General features: G+C 43.4%; 1 protein-coding gene and 1 long non-coding RNA gene across 5 annotated transcripts in view; one reads left to right on the top strand and one right to left on the bottom strand.

The window, feature by feature from the left end:
• Positions 1–10,292, bottom strand: part of SMAD2 (SMAD family member 2) — an 82,223-nt gene extending 71,931 nt beyond the window's left edge. For 2 of the 4 annotated variants that reach the window (XM_070452596.1, XM_070452598.1), the window contains exon 1: positions 9,555–9,884. The gene's annotated coding sequence lies outside the window, so the exon portion shown is untranslated. Of the gene's footprint in view, positions 1–9,110; positions 9,373–9,554; positions 9,885–10,208 lie in introns of those variants that run through there. The other 2 variants (XM_020898533.2, XM_070452597.1) reach the window with 2 other exon arrangements.
• Positions 10,293–10,360: 68 nt separating this feature from the next.
• LOC139030365 (uncharacterized) lies at positions 10,361–11,534 on the top strand. The gene is made up of 2 exons (XR_011482707.1): positions 10,361–10,449; positions 11,125–11,534. It is a non-coding gene; the product is annotated as an uncharacterized lncRNA (long non-coding RNA).
• Positions 11,535–18,065: the final 6,531 nt, after the last annotated feature.

Raw genomic sequence — 18,065 nt, 5'->3', positions numbered from 1 at the left:
CATATGTTCAGACATGTTTATACACACATGGAATTTTAGACCCAGTGCCATTCAACAAAAATAGGATGCAAACCACACGTTAATTGTAAACTTTCTACTAGCTACATTTTTCAAAAAAGTAAAAATAGTTGAAAGTCATCAGTTAAAAGTAATCCGCCAATAGTCAGACATGACTGAGTGACTGAACTGAAATGAATCATTTTAGTAATGCAATCAGTTCAGTCCAGTCACTCAGTCGTGTCCGACTATTTGCGACCCCATAGACTGCAGCAGGTATGAACTTATCCTACCATATCTAAAAAAGGTTTTCCCAGGCGGTTCAGTGGTAAAGAACCCACCTGCCAATGCCGGAAACAGAGACAAGGGTTTGATCCCTGGGTTGGGAAGATCCCTTGTAGTAGGAAGTGGCAATCCACTCCAATATGCTTGCCTGGAGAATTCCATGGACAGAGGGGCCAGGTGGGCTGCAATCCACCGGGTCACAAACAGCTGGACACGACTCAGCACACACACAAACATCTAAAATACTATTTCACTGTGTAATCAGTATTAAAGATGAAAATACTTTATTTACAGTGTTGTTTTTTTTTTACTTAAACAAATCCAGTGTGTTTTATACATGCAGCCCATCTCAGTCTAGACTAGCTACATTTCAGGTGTTCAAGGGCCACATACAGCTGGTGGCTATCTACTGAACAGAGCAGCTCTAGAAGGATACAGAACTGGATAGCAGGAGGTAAGAGATCTGAGGGAGAGTTACTTTTCATCATCTACTATTTTGTTCCTTTTGAATCTGGCATCATGTGCTCTTATTATTCAAAAAATGAATAAAGTGCATTTCCTAAAATATATTATAAATGTAGATATCCTCTGACCTACTTCTAGAAATCTCTTCTATGGATGTATATAATGATGCAGAAACAAAGTTATTTGTTGCAGCACTATTTTTAACACAAGACTGGAAATAAACGTCCATCAACAGAGGACTGATGAAATATATTATAGACACACATACAAAAAAAATACTGTGCAACCAAAAGAAAGCTAAAAAGTAATTATATACTGACAAGGAATAACCTACAGGATGCATTATTAAGCCAAATACAGGGCCACTTTTTGTAATAAAAGGTAACACATGCACAAAGTTGCTCATATATGCATAACGCTTTCAGAACAATACAAGAAAACCTCCTAATGCTACTTGCCTTTGGAAAGGCAACTGAGTGGCAAAGGACAGGCACAGCAAAAAGACTTCAATGTATCTTCTGAATTTCAAGTTTGAATACAATAATGTATTACCTACTTAAAAAACCCACTATTCAAAAGACAAAAACAAAAAACCGACTATTCTACACCTAACTAGTGTCTGCTTTTTATTTACCATGCTTGGCATTCATGGGATACTTAAGCCCATCTACAAAGATTAGTGTTTTTCTAGTTTTTCCATAGACAAGCTTGTTTTTCTCAGAGTCCACAGAAGTTTCAATGATAATGGAACAGATACATACATATATGTGTGCATTTTAGTATACAGAATTTTATCTCCTTTTCCCAAATGGCCATAGCATCCCAGACCCAGCTACTGGATTATTTATCTAATAAATTCCCCAAGGTTTTTACTTGACACTAACTGATTTTCTAAGCTTCTGATACCTGGAGACTTTTTTCTCCCTTGCCTCCCACTCTAAATCAGCTATATATATATATATATATGTGTGTGTGTGTGTGTGTATATGTGTGTGTATATATATATATATATAAAGCTGTGCATTTTATTCAATATTTGAAGAAGGAGAAAAGGGCCTTATCGAATGTCTCTTTGTATGATTTTAAGATATCTAGATAAAGGAAGTACAATCAATGATGGCAAACACTGACGTAGTATGATAATGGATAAAGACTGCTAAACTGGGCAGTTCAGAATTCAGTGATGACTTTTCTAAGGGCAGCAGGAAGGCGAATATGGAAATGGGTCACAAAAAACACAAAGTTCAAGTCTAGAACAAAGAAAGTCATTCAGTAAACGTAGATGTCAAACATCTTCAAATTACAAGTATGAAACATTTTCCAAATATCCATATATTTATTTCAAAAGAAAATCAAGTTAGACATTTCAACATAAAATACGTGAAATGTGATGGTGCTGCCTCAAAAAGAACACCTAAGTTCCTGCTGAAATAATATAAAATCGCTATTAAATTTTCGACAATCCACATTCAAACATGTATCACACAAGATAGGGAAAAAAGCAAGATGTATTAATGACCTGGATTTTTGCAACTGTTTTAGTCAAAGAAACCAGGACAATAGAAAGCATTAATGAACACACACACACATAAAAACCAGTTTAAAAAAACATATTTCTCAATCTTCACTGTAACTGTCTTATTCCCAAAGTTATACATTAGTAAAGAAAGGCACTGCCAACTGGAAACCCAAGTTGGCCCCATGGAAAGCAATGGGTAATGTGCCTTTTAAACAAAAGCAAAGAGAAACATCCATGTGTTCAATTTTATGGACTGTTAAAACCTAATGTCAGAGCTTGAATTTAACCCTAAAAAGCAGGTTATTAGTTCAGAGAAAGTCCACATTAAAGGAGGACTGCTGTGCAGAGAGTCTATCTGTTCTTCAGTTCAGCTACATTCCTTTCACTTTTAATGAGCTGTGTGGAATCCACAGGTCTATATTCAGCTTATAAACATAAAATTACACTCTCCTTTATCATCCCCGAATTGTAAAAAAGGATGCAATTATTAAGAGACTACACAAGCCCAGACTCAAATCAGCACAAATATTCATTACTCCAACTTCTCTTCAAATTCCCAGAGTCTGTATTGACCTTCTGCTGAAGCAACAACTTACGCCCACATCAACTGGGTGCAAGTCCTCAGGGTGTAGAAGTCCAATTAAAACAAAGACTAGAGAATGTCCAACAGAATTTTCTTTAAAATTAACTAAAATTAAATTCAATATTCATTTCCTCAGTTACAGCAGCCATATTTCAAGTGCTAAATAGTCACATGTAGCTGGTGTCTACTATATTGAATGGTGTGGGTCTACAGCAAAGATTCTTCTCTACAATCTATTATTCCTCTAGAGCTTCAAAGGCTTCCTGGGGGTAAAAGAATGACAGGAAAACTGTACAGGCAGGACTTCAGTAACTGCCACTTTACTTACATTCTTTAGAGATTCTGTATAATATTGCTGTTGCTGGCAGGAGCCTTCCCTTCTGGTTGCTGTTGTGTGCACAGGTCTGTGTGAGGTTTAAAAACTGTTTAGAGCAAAAATGACCAATGCACAAACCTCAGGCCAAAGCAGGACCCTCCTGATACTTAAAACATTACACAAAAAGTTTAGCTGGCCAGCTTACCTGAACTACAGCCTAACCACCTGTCTATAAATTAAAAACATGGTCTAAACAAGAAAGATTTGCATTCACTGCCATAGATAGAGCATCTCTAGTCAACAAAAAAGTTTCCATAGTTCATTCAAATCAAGGGAGAAAGCCCATGTGCCCAGCTTCCACTGCACCATTTATCAGGAGTTTATTCTGTGAACTTTGAACACCTGATTCACCACCACACATTTTGTAATGAAGGGTGTGATTAAAACAGAGCATTTCTTTAATATTTATGAATCCTTAACCATCATCTCTTAATAGAAATTTTGGAAAAAGCTGAAGTAACATATGCAAATGTACTTAAACAGGCAAACTACAAGATCACAGATTTACCACACTGCATCCTCAGAGTTTTTGAATTGAAAGACTCAAGGTAGTAAATTTGATGAACTTGCAGTGGCTCCTCCCAGTTATTCTTCCTTACTAGCTGAATACTTTAAACCTGAAGTTATGCCTACACTCTCCAAGAGAAGGGAGGTGGTGGGAAAGGACACTACAGACTGGTTAAGGAAATGCACGTTTCCAGATGCAAACTGGACATGGGTACTGAAAAAGATCAAAACTAAAGTCTGCATTTACATTTCATTGTTCCAAAGTAATCCCAAGATTTTGAAAAATTCCAGAACTACCTAGAAGAGTTAGTGACAGTTTCATAGTAAAATTTTAATGAGAATGAATCACTTTAGGATTTGTTTTCTTAAAAGCACAAACCTAAAGACAGATCTAAATGACCAGGCACCTGTTCTCTATCAGTGTGGCTCACTTACTATCCAAAAGAAACCCATACACTCTAGAATGTATGGCAAGTGTGTAAGCCACGATTACCTCAACTACCTTAATATTTCTGGCTATCTATAACTAGCCAAACCAAAGGCAGGGTCCAAACCCATCTGACTTGGCAAAATTACATTCTTCTACGTGAAACTACTGAAACTGAAACTCAGAGCTATCCTTGAGATGTCTACCTATCATCAGTATTGAAGTATGTCCTAATTGAACAATCACAATTATACCAATCTGAAGAAATGATCAAAATTAAATCAGAGATAAGCAATAAGCCTCAAACTGTGCATTTTTAAACACAAAGGACTGGTTTACTCTTGTACTACTAGTTTTTTTTTAAAGTCCTCTTTTTTTTTTTCCCCCAAATAGCTAAGGCTATAATTACAAGGTCACCAATTAATATTAACATTCGATGGAGTAGATGGTTTAGAAAATATAACCCAGAGATAGGAACGAGGAAGATCCAAAAAAGTTATCAAGGCTAATATTGAACAGAAATCACTTATAAGAGGCATGAAGACCTCAATAGACAGACTAGCCAACTGTCCACACTGGTTCTAGAAATCACTAGCATACTTAATCTTAAAACCCAAGTGAACAATTGTACATGACATCCCTGTAGACTGACAAACAGAATGACTTCCTCTGAAGAACAGGTGTGGGTGCTATACCATTCAGATCACCCTTCTTTACTACTGGCCTAGTATGAAAGATTTTTCAGTCTGGAATGAAGGCCCCCAGGATGGCAAAACAAAAGAAAAGCAGCTTGGTCACAGTAGGTACTGTGGATCTTTCATGAAATAATTCATTAGAATCACATTCTACTCCTTTAAGAACATGTGTTAATCATCCTGAATGACGATCTAAAGTGTATTATGTCGATTGCCACGCTCTTTAAATAGATTTTCCCAAATATGATTTAAGCTAATTGATGAACATTCATTGCTGTGCTTTCAGGTCTGGTCCTGCACTGAATGGTTCCAGACAGGCTAGTTAGGCTCTGAGTATTTGTTTCTGTGTCTTGTGGATTATCTCCATTATCCTCACCAAGCTGCTATCTGTTTCACCTTACAATGGACAGTAGGCCAACAGTTCCCCATCTTCCTAGTCCACTCCCCACTAGACTGGCCTCAGACTCCCACATTACCCACAATCTATTTGTCTCTAATCTACTGTGGGTTAGAAGTAAGATAACTTTGCTTGTTAAAAACATAGGAAATAAACGCCAACAGGCTCTAATTAAGGGTAGTGATGACTCTCCCATGACTAGGGCTATAAGGTTTGGACTTGGGACAATTTGGCTACCCTTGGCCTTTCTGCTTAATGTCTGTTTCTCATATGTATGTTCTAATAGGTCAAGGAGAAGAGGGCAGGAGAGTCGTCTGAATTAGAAAGAAAACAAGGGAAAACTACAACCAGAAGAGAACAAAAGAGATATCTGAGAAGACCCTTATGTCTTCTCAGGCACTGTTTTAGATACCTTCATACCCTCACACATTTACTCTTTCTAATAACCTTAAGAAGTAGGTGCTATCAGCTCCATTTTCAGTCAGAAAACCAAGGCTCAGGAGTTAAACTAATTTGTCCAAAAAAACTGAGAAACTGACTGTAAGCTTTGGTCTCTCTGACCCCAAAACCCAGGGCCTTTCCACTACACAGGTTACAGCCCAATCCTCATTCTTGGTTTAGCTAACTGTTTTTATACTTTATTTCTGGTTCTTTCACTCGAACCTGACCAGTTCAGGTTTGCTTTCTTTCCCTAACCATTTTCTATAGTGAAGCAAAAGTCGCTCAGTTGTGTCCGACTCTTTGCTACCCCACGGACTATACAGTCCATGGAATTCTCCCGGTCAAAACGTTGGAGTGGGAAGCCTTTCCTTCTCCAGGAGATCTTCCCGAAGCAGGAATCAAACTGAGGTCTCCAGCATTGCAGGTGGATTCTTTTTCTTTACCAACTGTGCTATCAGGGAAGATATAAAAGGCAATGGATAATCAAACCAAGGCCAACTTAGGCTTAGCTCTTCAAGTGTTCACCTGCTCAGCAACAAATACTAATTTCTGAAAGACTGGTCATACCTTCAATTTGTAGAGACTGTGCAAAGCTGGTGACAAGTTCCCTCTTTCCAAAAAAAATACATGATCTGTTCCCAGAGACTACGAGGGAACACGTGACCCCTTCCCCAGTGCTGTGCAGTGCTCAAAAGAAAGCGGCACAAGCATACTTCAGGAAGTGGCTCAGTCCCGTGGTACCATCTCCCTCAATTTGTATCAATACATTAACATGAGTTTCTAAACACTGGAGGACAGGGCAAGGCGACAGCAAGACTTCCCACTTTTCGAATTCCATTAAGGAACAGCGTATACTTGTTCCCTGTTGTTTTATTGCCTAGCTCAGGTTTTGACACACAACAAAACATTTTACTGTTTAATATATGAGTAAATGTTACCTGTTCATTAAATACAAGTTACTTGTTGAATAAATGCATAACCCTGCCTGGGCTGGTTTTGAAATCTTTTTATTTCACATTTTCTGGCATACCTTTGTGATACTTAGTGGAAAACATCTTTCCTCCTACAGATAAAAATGGCTCCTCTACTCCCATCAAAAGACATGCCCCTCTCCAGCCTCTAAAAATGACTCTTGTCCCAAGAATATGAATAAGGCTCCATCTGCCAGACTGCACTAAATACAGATTTTATATGCATTACAGAAACACCTGTATAAAAAAGCTGCTACAAAAAACGAGGCCTTAGAAGTCCTAAAGTACAAAACCAAACAAGGATAAGGAGTGCTTTCGGACCTTTTAAAAAACCCGAAGTTGAAAATATCTGCAAAATAACTATTCAATAGGTCTTTGATCAGCAGGTCATGCAGCTGAACTATTCGGTCACTCAGATTTTCCCTCAATGTGAAGTAACAAGATTTCAGCAACACGTTTGAAGAATTTACAGTATGAAAATGAAAAGGGGACATTTTGCCATCTTGAAGTAGAAACCACCTTTGTTCTTACTAAAGAGAATTTCTGCTGAAATATACAAAACTATCCCCAAATTCCTACTTAAGAGTTAAAGCACATACCAAGCCTGACAAGCCACAAACAACAGGAAATTACTCTGCACAGTTTCTTGCAAACTGTTATTTCATGAACCTTACAGATGTGTGTGTAGAGATTTGACCATTTATGACTAGGTACAGGTTAGTTACAACTTTAAAAAGCCAAACTTTGCTGAACACTTACAATGTGAAATCACTTTAGAAGGTACAGCTACAAACTATAAAAACCAAGTTCTAACAGCAATTTCATACTAAAAAAAAAAAAAAGCCCAGAATGGATGTTTCCAAATACCTTAATTAAAACAGACCAATGAACTACTTCAAACTCAACTTTAACATTAAGGGTTTAAGTGGGCACTCATCTTAGAAATGCCCATAGATTTGAACTATTCTTATTTACTACAGCAACTAATTTTACAGCATAAAAAAACATAAGAAACTTTAAAAACAAAGTCAGTGTTGGTCTCTGACTTTGATATAAATGTTTGCTAAATGAACTTTTGATAGAGAAAATTCTATCAATATCCTGTATATATTTTTTCAAGGCAAATGAAAACCATCTTCAAACTATGACACATTCATGAAGCTCATTTTACATTACTTCTTTTATCTCTGTGAATATTTGCTTCATTTACTTGTTCACAACTTCCCAAATTTAACTATTTAGCTTAGACATCCCCTAACCCTAACTTTTTTGAGGGATCAAAACTAGAACAGCTAACGTATTATGAAAATAATAGAAAGAGTATTATCTATTAGTCTCAAGGAAAGCACCCTTAACAATCAGTGGTGAAGGTTCAATTCATATGAAATCAGAAGATAGAATTTTTGAAAAGATGGAATTACTCCAAGCAAGTTCGCGAGATCACTTATTTATTCACAACAAACTTAGCTGTGTCGTGTTGAAACTTTAAAACACCACAATTTAGGATACCCCAAACTGTAACAAACACAAGATTGATGGAAAAATGCTACCTGATTTTCGTTTTACCTGGAAATGTTTCTTTTTAAATAAAGAGTTAGTTGACAACAAACCGGTAGTATTTAGCTTTTTCAAGGGTCAAGAGGAAGGAATAACAAAAGCAACCTAACTACTGTTTTTTCTTTTGTTCAGGATCAAAAGGAAACCATTAACCACGAAAGGATTAAGTAAGTAGAAGACAAAAGTACTCAATCCAAGGGCAGTATTCCCCAAGAGAGAAGAAAACAATTAAAGCTGCAGGATTTGAAAACCAAGTTTGAAATACGTGAAATCAATTAGCGTGCTCTCTAAAGGCGTGTGATTAAAAAAAAAAAAAAAAAAAACTAATAGGCTCCGCTCACGAGCAACTTTCACAAGCGAGTGGAGAAGTTATGTGGACGGAGTACCGGCCGTGTGCGTGTTTGTGTGAGAGCACACGCTCGCGATTCTGAACCCCGAGATCAGAATAGTTAACAAAGGTTACAGCACCAGGGGAGGGAGGGGGAAAAAAAAGTGGAAGCAAAGTCTCGCATGCTTCTAACTCGGGCTTCCCAACAAGTCCCCGAAACCAAAGCTCCGTCCCTGCGGGATTTGAAAATCACCACCACAAACTACCGAGGGTGTCCGCCACGGAGGAGGAGGGGACGGGCCGGGCCACACAGCCGGCCCCCGCCCCGGGCCGCGCGCGCGGGCGGGCGAGCGAACGGGCGGGTGGCTCCCGGCGCCGACCCCGTCCCCCCGGCCGCCCCGCCCCGCGCTCCGGCACCCCCCGAGCGGCTCGGCGCCTCGCCACACCCCGGCCCCCCGGCCCCCCGGCCGGGCCAGGTGACACGGCCGGCCCGCCTCACCGACCCCGAGCCCCACAGAGACACACCCCGGCCCCGAGGCCCCGCCGGACGCCGCGGCGTTACCTGGACCGGGGCTCCGGGTCCCGCCCCGTCAAGAACCCGGGGGGGGGGGGGGTCCGGGACCTTTGTTCCTTCCTCTTCCGAAGGGGATGGAGGGACCGGGAGGGGAGAGGGGAATGGGCCGACTGGAGGCGGAACTGAAAACACTCTGGCGGCCGCCCCGCCCCCCCAGCCGGAGCCCGGCCGGCGGCCCCGGCGCGCGGGGAGGGGACGGGAGAGGGGGCGGCGCGGGCCCGGCCGCCGCCCGCGGGGAGGAGGGGGTGGGGACGCGCGTCCCGCCGCCGCCGCCGCCGCCCCTCCTCCCCTCGGGCGCGCGCCCGCCCATCTCACCCCCACCCCGGGCGGCCCCCGACGGCCGAGCAGTCCTCCCCCGCCGCGCCCGCCGGCCCCACCTCCGCTTCCGCCCTGCGCCCTCCGCCGCCGGCCGCAGCGGCGCGGCGCACCCACCTCCGGGCGGCTCGCTCGGCGCTCGCTGGCTGGTGGCTAGGAGCTGCTCCTCCGCCGCCGCCGCCGCCGCCGCGGCCGCGCGGTAGCCCCGCCTCCCACCACCGGGTCGCGAGCCCCGCCGATTCGCCGGCGCAGCCCCAGGGGGCTGGCACCCTGCCGCCCGCTGATTGGCGCCCCCGGACGCCCGTTAGGGGCGCGAGGCACGCTGGCCGAGCGCACGGCCTTGGGAGCGCGCGCGCGGGAGACCTGGGGAACGAAGAAAGGGAAGGGGTTAGGCCCGAGCGCCCAGGTTAGGGCCAGGGCGCGAGCTGTGGGCTCTGAGAGGCGCGGGCCGCTACCTCTCCCTACCTCCTTTCCCTCCGGCCTCCCCGGCCTCCCCGCCCTCCCGGCCGGACCGGCGGCGCACGCAGCCAATCAGCGCGCTGGGTGCTCGGGGTGTGAGCCGCGCGTCGGGGGCCTCGAATCGGAAGGGAGACGTCGCTCGCTGATTGGTCCCGCCTCCCCCGTAGAGCGTGAGGCGAGGCGCGGCCGGGAGGGCGGCGGAGGGCTTAGGCGGGGTGGGACGCCCGCGGTTTCGGTTGGCTTCGTCTCTCGCGCGCTCGCACGGGAAACTCTGGGAAAGGGAGTGGGGGGCGGGGAGGGGAGGCGCGTAACCTGCCGTGAGGGCGACCACCCGTCCGTCGTGACCTCGGTCCTGGTCCTCCGTCCCCGTCTCTGGCCGGCACCACTGGGTGGGGCCTGTCGGAGGCCGCCGCCCGGCCCACCTTATCTGTAGTCAAGCCGGCAGTGGAGGCGTGCTCATCCTCGGGGTGGGAGGCCCCGACGGTGGGCGAGCTAAGGGGCCGAAAAGGGGTGTGCCGAAGCCTGAGTCCCGGAGCCACGCGGGGCGCGCCCGGTGCGAATGAGTGGGCGCGGCCCTCGTGGTGGTAAACGGGGGCGGGGCCCGAGATGTAAATAAGCCCGGGGCAGAGCTCTTTGCTTGGGCTGTAGGGTCTGGTCGGGGGGCGGGGGGTGACTGGTATTTTTCTTGAACGGAACCTTGGTCCTGTCTTCGTTAAAAAATGGTGCTCATCATGCGTTCTCTGAATGCTCCTTGTGAAGTCTAGAACACAAGTGCCTGGCACGATGTCCCTCAATTGCTGAGTTAACTGCTCCCTTCTTCATTTCTGCACTGCTCAGGCGCTGTTCTTAGGCCCCATCCTCCCACGTCTGCACTACAAAGCCTCTAAGCTGCTAGAAACTTTGGTCGCCTTTTCCTTGCAGACCCCAAGCCTCTGCCCGAAATCTTGAACCCAGCCAATCACATCAAGCGTTTATCAAGCATGTACGATGTTAGGCAGAGAACACCATAGAACCTGAACTTGGGGTCTCACATAGGTCGTTGGTGGCAGACACTAGACCTGTAACACGGTTTTCTTGGTTCCTGTCTGGCACTCACTCTCATGTACACTGCTTCGTGAATTTAACAGAGGACTCAAGGCAGAGCAGCACTGGCAATACAAATCGGCAAGCAGGAACTACCAAATGACCATTTCAAATAGACTTTCTGAAATATATTCTTTCTTTTCAGAAATGAAGGCTTCTCTTTGGAGGAGACCTACTGTTGAACCTGGAGAGATATTTGGTCATCCTCAGTGTCACGGATTTTCCAAATATCCTTTTTTAAAAAAATCTCCATTTCTACTATCTCCCTCCTCAAACATGGAAGTGTCACAAACATCAGAAGTTTGTGATGAAGAGCATGAACCCCGGAGTTGGGCAAATTGTAGTTTTGAATGCAGCTGTGCTTCAAATCTGTGACCTTTGGCAAGTAAAATTCTCCAGTGATAGCTGCTTAAATATAGTTGTGTGAGGGAGGTGGGAGGGGGGTTCAAGATGGGGAACACATGTATACCCATGGCTGATTCAGGTCAATATATGGCAAAAACCATTACAATATTGTAAAGTAATTAGTCTCCAATTAAAATGCAGTTCAGTTCAGTTCAGTCGCTCAGTCGTGTCTGACTCTCTGCGACCCCATGAACCATAGCACACCAGTCCTCCCTTTCCATCACTAACTCCCGGAGTCCACCCAAACCCATGTACATTGAGTCGGCGGTGATGCCATCCAACCGTCTTATCCAATTAAAATTAAATAAATAAATATAGTTGTGTGATGATTAAAGAAAGTAGTAAATATGAAAGTGAATAGCACAGGGTTTTGAAGTTCGAAGAAAACCAATAATCGTTATCATTTCTTCCCTTCTGTTGCCTGCAGGCACATAGGTCAAGATGAATCCACTCAGCAGAAATCTTACGTTCAAAAGTTTACCTCCAGAGTGGCGTCTCCTCTTGTAAATTTAGAGGCAGTTCTACTGACCTCTTTCTAAAAACAGCTTGTGAAGGAGAGCTAGGAAGCCAATTGGTGGAGCTGTTCCACCTCTTAAGACTTCCCTTTCCACTTCCCAGTGCCACCAAGGAGGATGCTCTAGGGCAAAGACTTCGATGTAGAAGTAGGAAGCCTGTTTATGATTTGTGGTCCTTTTTCCTACTAACAGACCACCAGTTTTTACATAAAATAGCTTATAAAAAGCTACCTGGGTCACACAAGGATTTTCTCCTATGTGACCAAGCTGTGCACTTGGGTGTCCATGTGAGTGAGGACAAGTAGAAACAGAAGCAGATCTGACTGGAATTCCAGAAGAATCTGCTCCCGGTGTGAGAGTTAGGTACTTTGAGAGGCATATTAATTCAATGGATAATATATTTGAGGTCTAAGACCATCTCTCCAAAGTGTCAGACTTTGGATCCCTAACTCTTCCATTTAGGAAGCCTTCCAGGATTTGTATGATCAAGAAAAGGGGGGGAGGGGCAATCTTGCTACCAATGTGGTCCCCAAAAGGCTTAGGAAAGGAGCATGCCTTCTGCCCCTCAGCTAGAAATGCATCTGAGCCAAAGTGGGTCAAGATAGAAACTGAAGGCAGATGGAGCAGGGAGCGCCATGGCAGCAATCAACTTAGAAATTCGTTAGGGTCCCTCAAGATCTGTCAGTGGGCCCCAATTGTATAAATTACATTCAAAACCTTATGTTTATATGAAAGACACCTTGTTTAACACTTTATTATACACGATACTGAAAAACCAAAATCAACAATCTACTTAAAAGTAGTAAAATGTTCCAGAAAGACACAAGGAAAATGGTAACAGTCTTTGCTTCTAGAAAGAACCTTGAAGTCATGAGTGGACAACTTTTATCATCAATTCTTCTGTAGTTTGAGTTTTAAAGAATGTGTGTGTGTGTGTGTGTGTGTGTGTGTGTGTGTATAATCTCCATGTATTGATTTTTCAAAGGCTGGAACTCTCATTCCTTCTCCTTTCTGCTAAATCTGTCAAGCTTTTCCTTGTTCCTCCAGCCCTAAGGGTATCACTCACCTATGAATTTTCTCTCGTGGTCAGAAAGATTTACATACCATGACTTTGCTTTGATTAATGTCTTGATCTATTAGTTTAGTCTTGAGTAGTTTTTTAACTTCTCGTGTGTGTGTTTTGTCTCGTCATTTAGATTGTGAATTCTTGAAGGACAAGGACAGTAAGCATCTTGTTCTCAGTTGTTTCTCCACAATCTGAGATAAAATACCACATAATTGAAGAAATATGAAATACAGCATTTGTATAGCAGAAAGAGGCTGTATGTGTGTCAGAGGTCTGCAAGCATTCTACACAGTTTTGCCACTTCCAGTTTGTATTTGCCCTCAATAAAACTTTTGAGTATCTTATGAACATCCAATCTCTATATTTGTTCATCCTCATGGAACGAAGTTGTGGTATTACATCTCAAAGATTCAGTTATTTGCGACTGAAAGGATACTGATTAATGAGATAACCTAAGTAAAAATTGTAAAGAACAAATGTGTGGGGTTATTTTTTTGTAAATGAAGAAACCCAATACCAACTGTATTTTTATCTCAATACAATGAAATTTCATGTTTTAAATGAAGTTATGTTGAAGATGCGTACACCTGCCTCTACAAACACACATTCACATGCTGATTTTTACGTAAAATAAAAAATATGTAATATCTGATAGGAAATGCTGGCGATAAGAAAGCATATACAAGAAAAAAAGAATTTCAGCAAGTATTTATCAGATATCTCTTATATGCCTATCGTAAAAGCATCGGTTCTTCATGGTAGAGAATTCTCATTCCGTGGCAAAAATCACTCAAGAAAATAAAACATGCAAGTGGCTTTTTGATTTAAAGAAAATGAGATTGGAAAAGAAATGGCTGTGGTTGAAAGAAATACATTTGGAGAAAACAAGTTATATTTCTCATCATTATCCAGGCATCTGATAATTAATATTTCTATCTGTACAATTGAAAGCATAAAGAATCACTGGATAATTTATCGTGAGATAACTAATCCAATGATTGTTCAAATATTACTTGGAAAATTACAATTCAGTGAAATGAGCATTCCCATAAAGGCATTTAAATGTTATCTGAGATCTCTGTATTTGAAATAAACTAAGCAGGGGCCACTGTCTAAATCCTAGAAGGACAATGGACAAATTATTTAAAGTTCTATTGTGAGAGGGATAATTTGGTAGTCAGATGTCAACAATAGGGCCTTATGCCTTGATTATAATTGTCTGTGTGTGACAATATTGACTGAGGCAGGCTGCTGCTAGGCAGGATAAGTGTATGAAGGTATAATAAACTTAGAAAATTTCAAGCTTTTTAGCATAATTGTTCTGATGAAGACTGAAGAGCTTACTTAACATAACTGACTGGAGTAGACAATAGATGCATAATCAGTGTCCTAATGATTGAATTAATGAGCCCCAATTGTTTGTCCTTACTGTAAGCAGTCCTCGGCTATGAAAAAGACATTTTGCTAAAAGAGTCTGACAATTGTGTTGGCTGATGAGTGGCCAGAATGTAATTAATGATGGAAGAGAGCTGATTACTACTGAGTCCTAAAGACTTCAACGGTGGATTTCAAGGGGTGAATTACATAGCTACGGAGAAGTTTCCTATCAGCTCCCTCTTGCCTTCATACAATAGTGGAACCTGATCAAAGCTCTTATTTGCAGCTAAGGAAACTGAAGCCCAGGCTTTTCCAAAGAGCTGTGACTGCTTTAGGGGTTATAGATACAGTGCCTCTGCTGCTCTGACACTGCCTGCCGACCTTGACCTGTCCCTGGTCTACACCCTCACCTCGCCTTTGCTTCTCTCTTCAGGCTCCCTTTTACCTTCTGTGCACATGTCCTAACCAAATTTCACACTGAAAATGTGGCAGATTCCTCCACACCTGAACTCCAACACTAGACAAATACATCTGTCTCCAAATCTATTCTCCAGACATTTCCTATGGAAAACCTGCTCCTCTGTCCGTGGAAAAATCTTCTAGCAATTCTCTGTTCTAGATTAGAACAACCCTTCTACACACACACACACACACACACACACACACACACACGTGTCACACTCTCATATCACCTTTAAACTTTTTTCTTCAGAACTCTTATCATTTTCTGGAATTATATCTATTTATTTCTTTACTGATTTATCATGTCACTTGTCCCTGCTGAATGTAAGCTCTGTAAGAGCAGGAAACTTGTCTGCTTTATTCACCAGAGTATCCCCTAGTCAAGCATGCCTATTTCGTTCACCATATTATCCCTAATTCAAGCATACCTGGGAGGTACTCAATACATAGTTTTGAATGGATGGATAATTTTCCCTCAAACTCAAACATGTGAGCAGTGAACTCATTATCTTCTGTTTTCCTCTCTGGGTGTGTTCTATCCCAGTTCCCTAGAAAGCAGAAGCTAAATCAAGGATGCTGAATGCTTTCTCTGGGAGATATTATCCCAGGTCAGGGACAGGGAAAAAGCAAGAAAAAACGGAGAGCAACGCATAGCGATGCATGACTGTGCTGAACACTGCTTCATAGCAAGCTTTGACAAGTGCAACCACTTGGCCAGACAGACAGCATGGAGCACTCATGCTTTGGAACATCTGGGGAAGGAAGGAATTTTATCTTACGTCTCTAGTCACCCACTGGTCACCCACTGCCCCACAGGGGGCTAACTTTCCCATACTTCCCATGTGTGATCTATATCCTTGGATAGCCGCTCAGAAAGCAGGTCCTTTCCCTGGAGGTCAGAAGTGGTAGGAAAAAGCTTGGTATGTGGCTGGTCTGCCTCAGGCTGTCAAATCACGAGGGACTTAACTAAGTCACTCATGGTAGCAACTAAGACAGAGCAAGAGGCCCAGAAAATCTGAGAAGACACTTGAGTGGAGCCTGCTGTGGAGCAGTTGTTACCACAGCAAACATAGGAGCAGGTCGGCTTCCTTCACTGCATTATAGCAGCGCACACTCACAGTAAGTGATAAATATTTGTTGAAGGAATGCATGTGTAAATGGCATCACCATCTCTGACTAATGTAAGCCAGAACCTTGGAAGTGTCTGTGATCTTCCTTCTCCTTGCCTATATATCTAATTGACATAAATTCCTCTATCTCCCTAACACATCACCAATCCAATACCTCTTGTCCAAGGTCACTGCCTTGATTCAGATTTTCAGCATCTTTCGTTGGAATTCTCGCTATAGCTCCTTAACTGGTCTTCACATCTTTAGTCTTCCCCTCCAATTCAGTCACCTTCCTGCTGCCAGAAATTTTTTTTATAATGTGTTTTCTGAATGCAAACCTGATAATGTCACTATCCTGATTAAATTGATAGTTCTTTTTTTTAAGATAGAATCAAGTCTCTTTAGCATAACCCAAAAGATCCTTCATGATCTGTCCTAGGCTACTCTCTTTAGCTTTACACCGCAGCCCTCCCCACCCTGCCCTTGTACCCTAGCCAGGCAGAATTCTGGTGTTTTTCCCCACACACCATACTCTTCCATGCCTCGGTGACCATGCCGTGCTCTTTGTTCTGCCTGAGATGCATTTGTGCTTGATGAACCTCCTCTTGTTTAGTCGCTCGTCACTAAGTTGTGTCCTGACTTTGCGATCCCACGGACCGTAGCCCACCAGGCTCCTCTGTCCATGGGATTTCCCAGGCAAGAGTACTGGACTGGGTTGTCATTTCCTTCTGCAGGCGGTCTACCCGACCCAGGGATCGAACCCACGTCTTCTGCATTGGCAGGTGGATTCTGGACCACTGAGTCACCTGGAGCCCTGATGAACCTCTACTTGTACTTCAAAACACTGTTTCCATGCAGCCCCAGTTCATCCATTGATGATCCATCCACCCACCCACTCATCCATCCAGGGTTCATTGTAACAGGTTTATTAGTTGCAAGCAGCAAAAGAAGCTGACAGTTGCTGAATTAAGGAGAAAGGGAGTTTGTGAAAGGATACTGGGTGACTGACAATTGCTGGGAAGTCTGCAGAGACAGGCTCAGAGAGTCAGCAAGAACAAGGAAGTCTAGGCAGAAGCTAAGATCACAACCAGTATCGTGGTACAATGCTTCGAAGGAGGTGACCACCACCATTCAAAACAGGATTCCTCAGCTTAAACTTCCAGTTCAACAGCACTGGACCCAGGTACCATCCACCACTGGGACTACCAGCATTCTTGGTCCTGGAAGGCAGATGTCACTGCAGTGCCTATTGTTGCCGCCAGAGTGGATTCTCCACCAAACCTGCTTTGTATCACTAGGGCTCTCTCTTTGAAGTCTGTGGCAGACCCATTAGGTTTACTAAGTTTAACACATGTTCCTTGCTCTAATTGCAGGCAGCTCTGGGAATGTAAAGAGGTGACACTTTTGGACATTTATGTTGTAAATGGGATCTGCTTCTCTCCAGTAATCTTTATATTACTCCCCCCCAAAAAAAGAAAGGGGATCAGATTTTGGGAAACCCCAAATGACAAACATTCTCAAATTCTCTCAACGTATGAATTGACATCTGCCTGTATTAGATTCTATTGGAAGCACTGCTGCTAAGTCGCTTCAGTCATGTGCAACTCTGTGCAACCCCATAGACGGCAGCCCACCAGGCTCCCCTGTCCCTGGGGTTCTCCAGGCAAGAACACTGGAGTGGGTTGCCATTTCCTTCTCCAATGCATGAAAGTGAAAAGTGAAAGTGAAGTCGCTCAGTCGTGTCTGATTCTTAGCGACCCCATGGACTACAGCCTAACAGGCTCCTCCATCCATGGGATTTTCCAGGCAAGAGTACTGGAGTGGGGTGCCATTGCCTTCTCCCTTGGAAGCACTAGGGATACAAAATTGACTGAGGTGACTACACCCACTGGAATGTATGATCAAAAAGAAAATAGCAAATATTAGCAAGGATGTAGAGAAATCGATGGGAGGAATGTAAAATGGTGGACTTTGGAAAACTGTCTGGCAATTCCTCAAAAGATCATACAGAGTAACCATGTGCTTAGTCACTCAGTCATGTCCGACTCTTTGAGACCCCATGGACTGTAGCCCACCAGGCTCCTCTGTCTATGGGGATTCTCCAGGCAAGAACACTTTAGTGGTCTGCCATGCCCTCTTCCAAGGGATCTTC

Source organism: Odocoileus virginianus, chromosome 22 (assembly GCF_023699985.2).
Source record: "Odocoileus virginianus isolate 20LAN1187 ecotype Illinois chromosome 22, Ovbor_1.2, whole genome shotgun sequence".
NCBI classification, from domain to species: Eukaryota; Metazoa; Chordata; class Mammalia; order Artiodactyla; family Cervidae; genus Odocoileus; species Odocoileus virginianus.
This window is presented reverse-complemented; position numbering and strand designations above follow the sequence as displayed.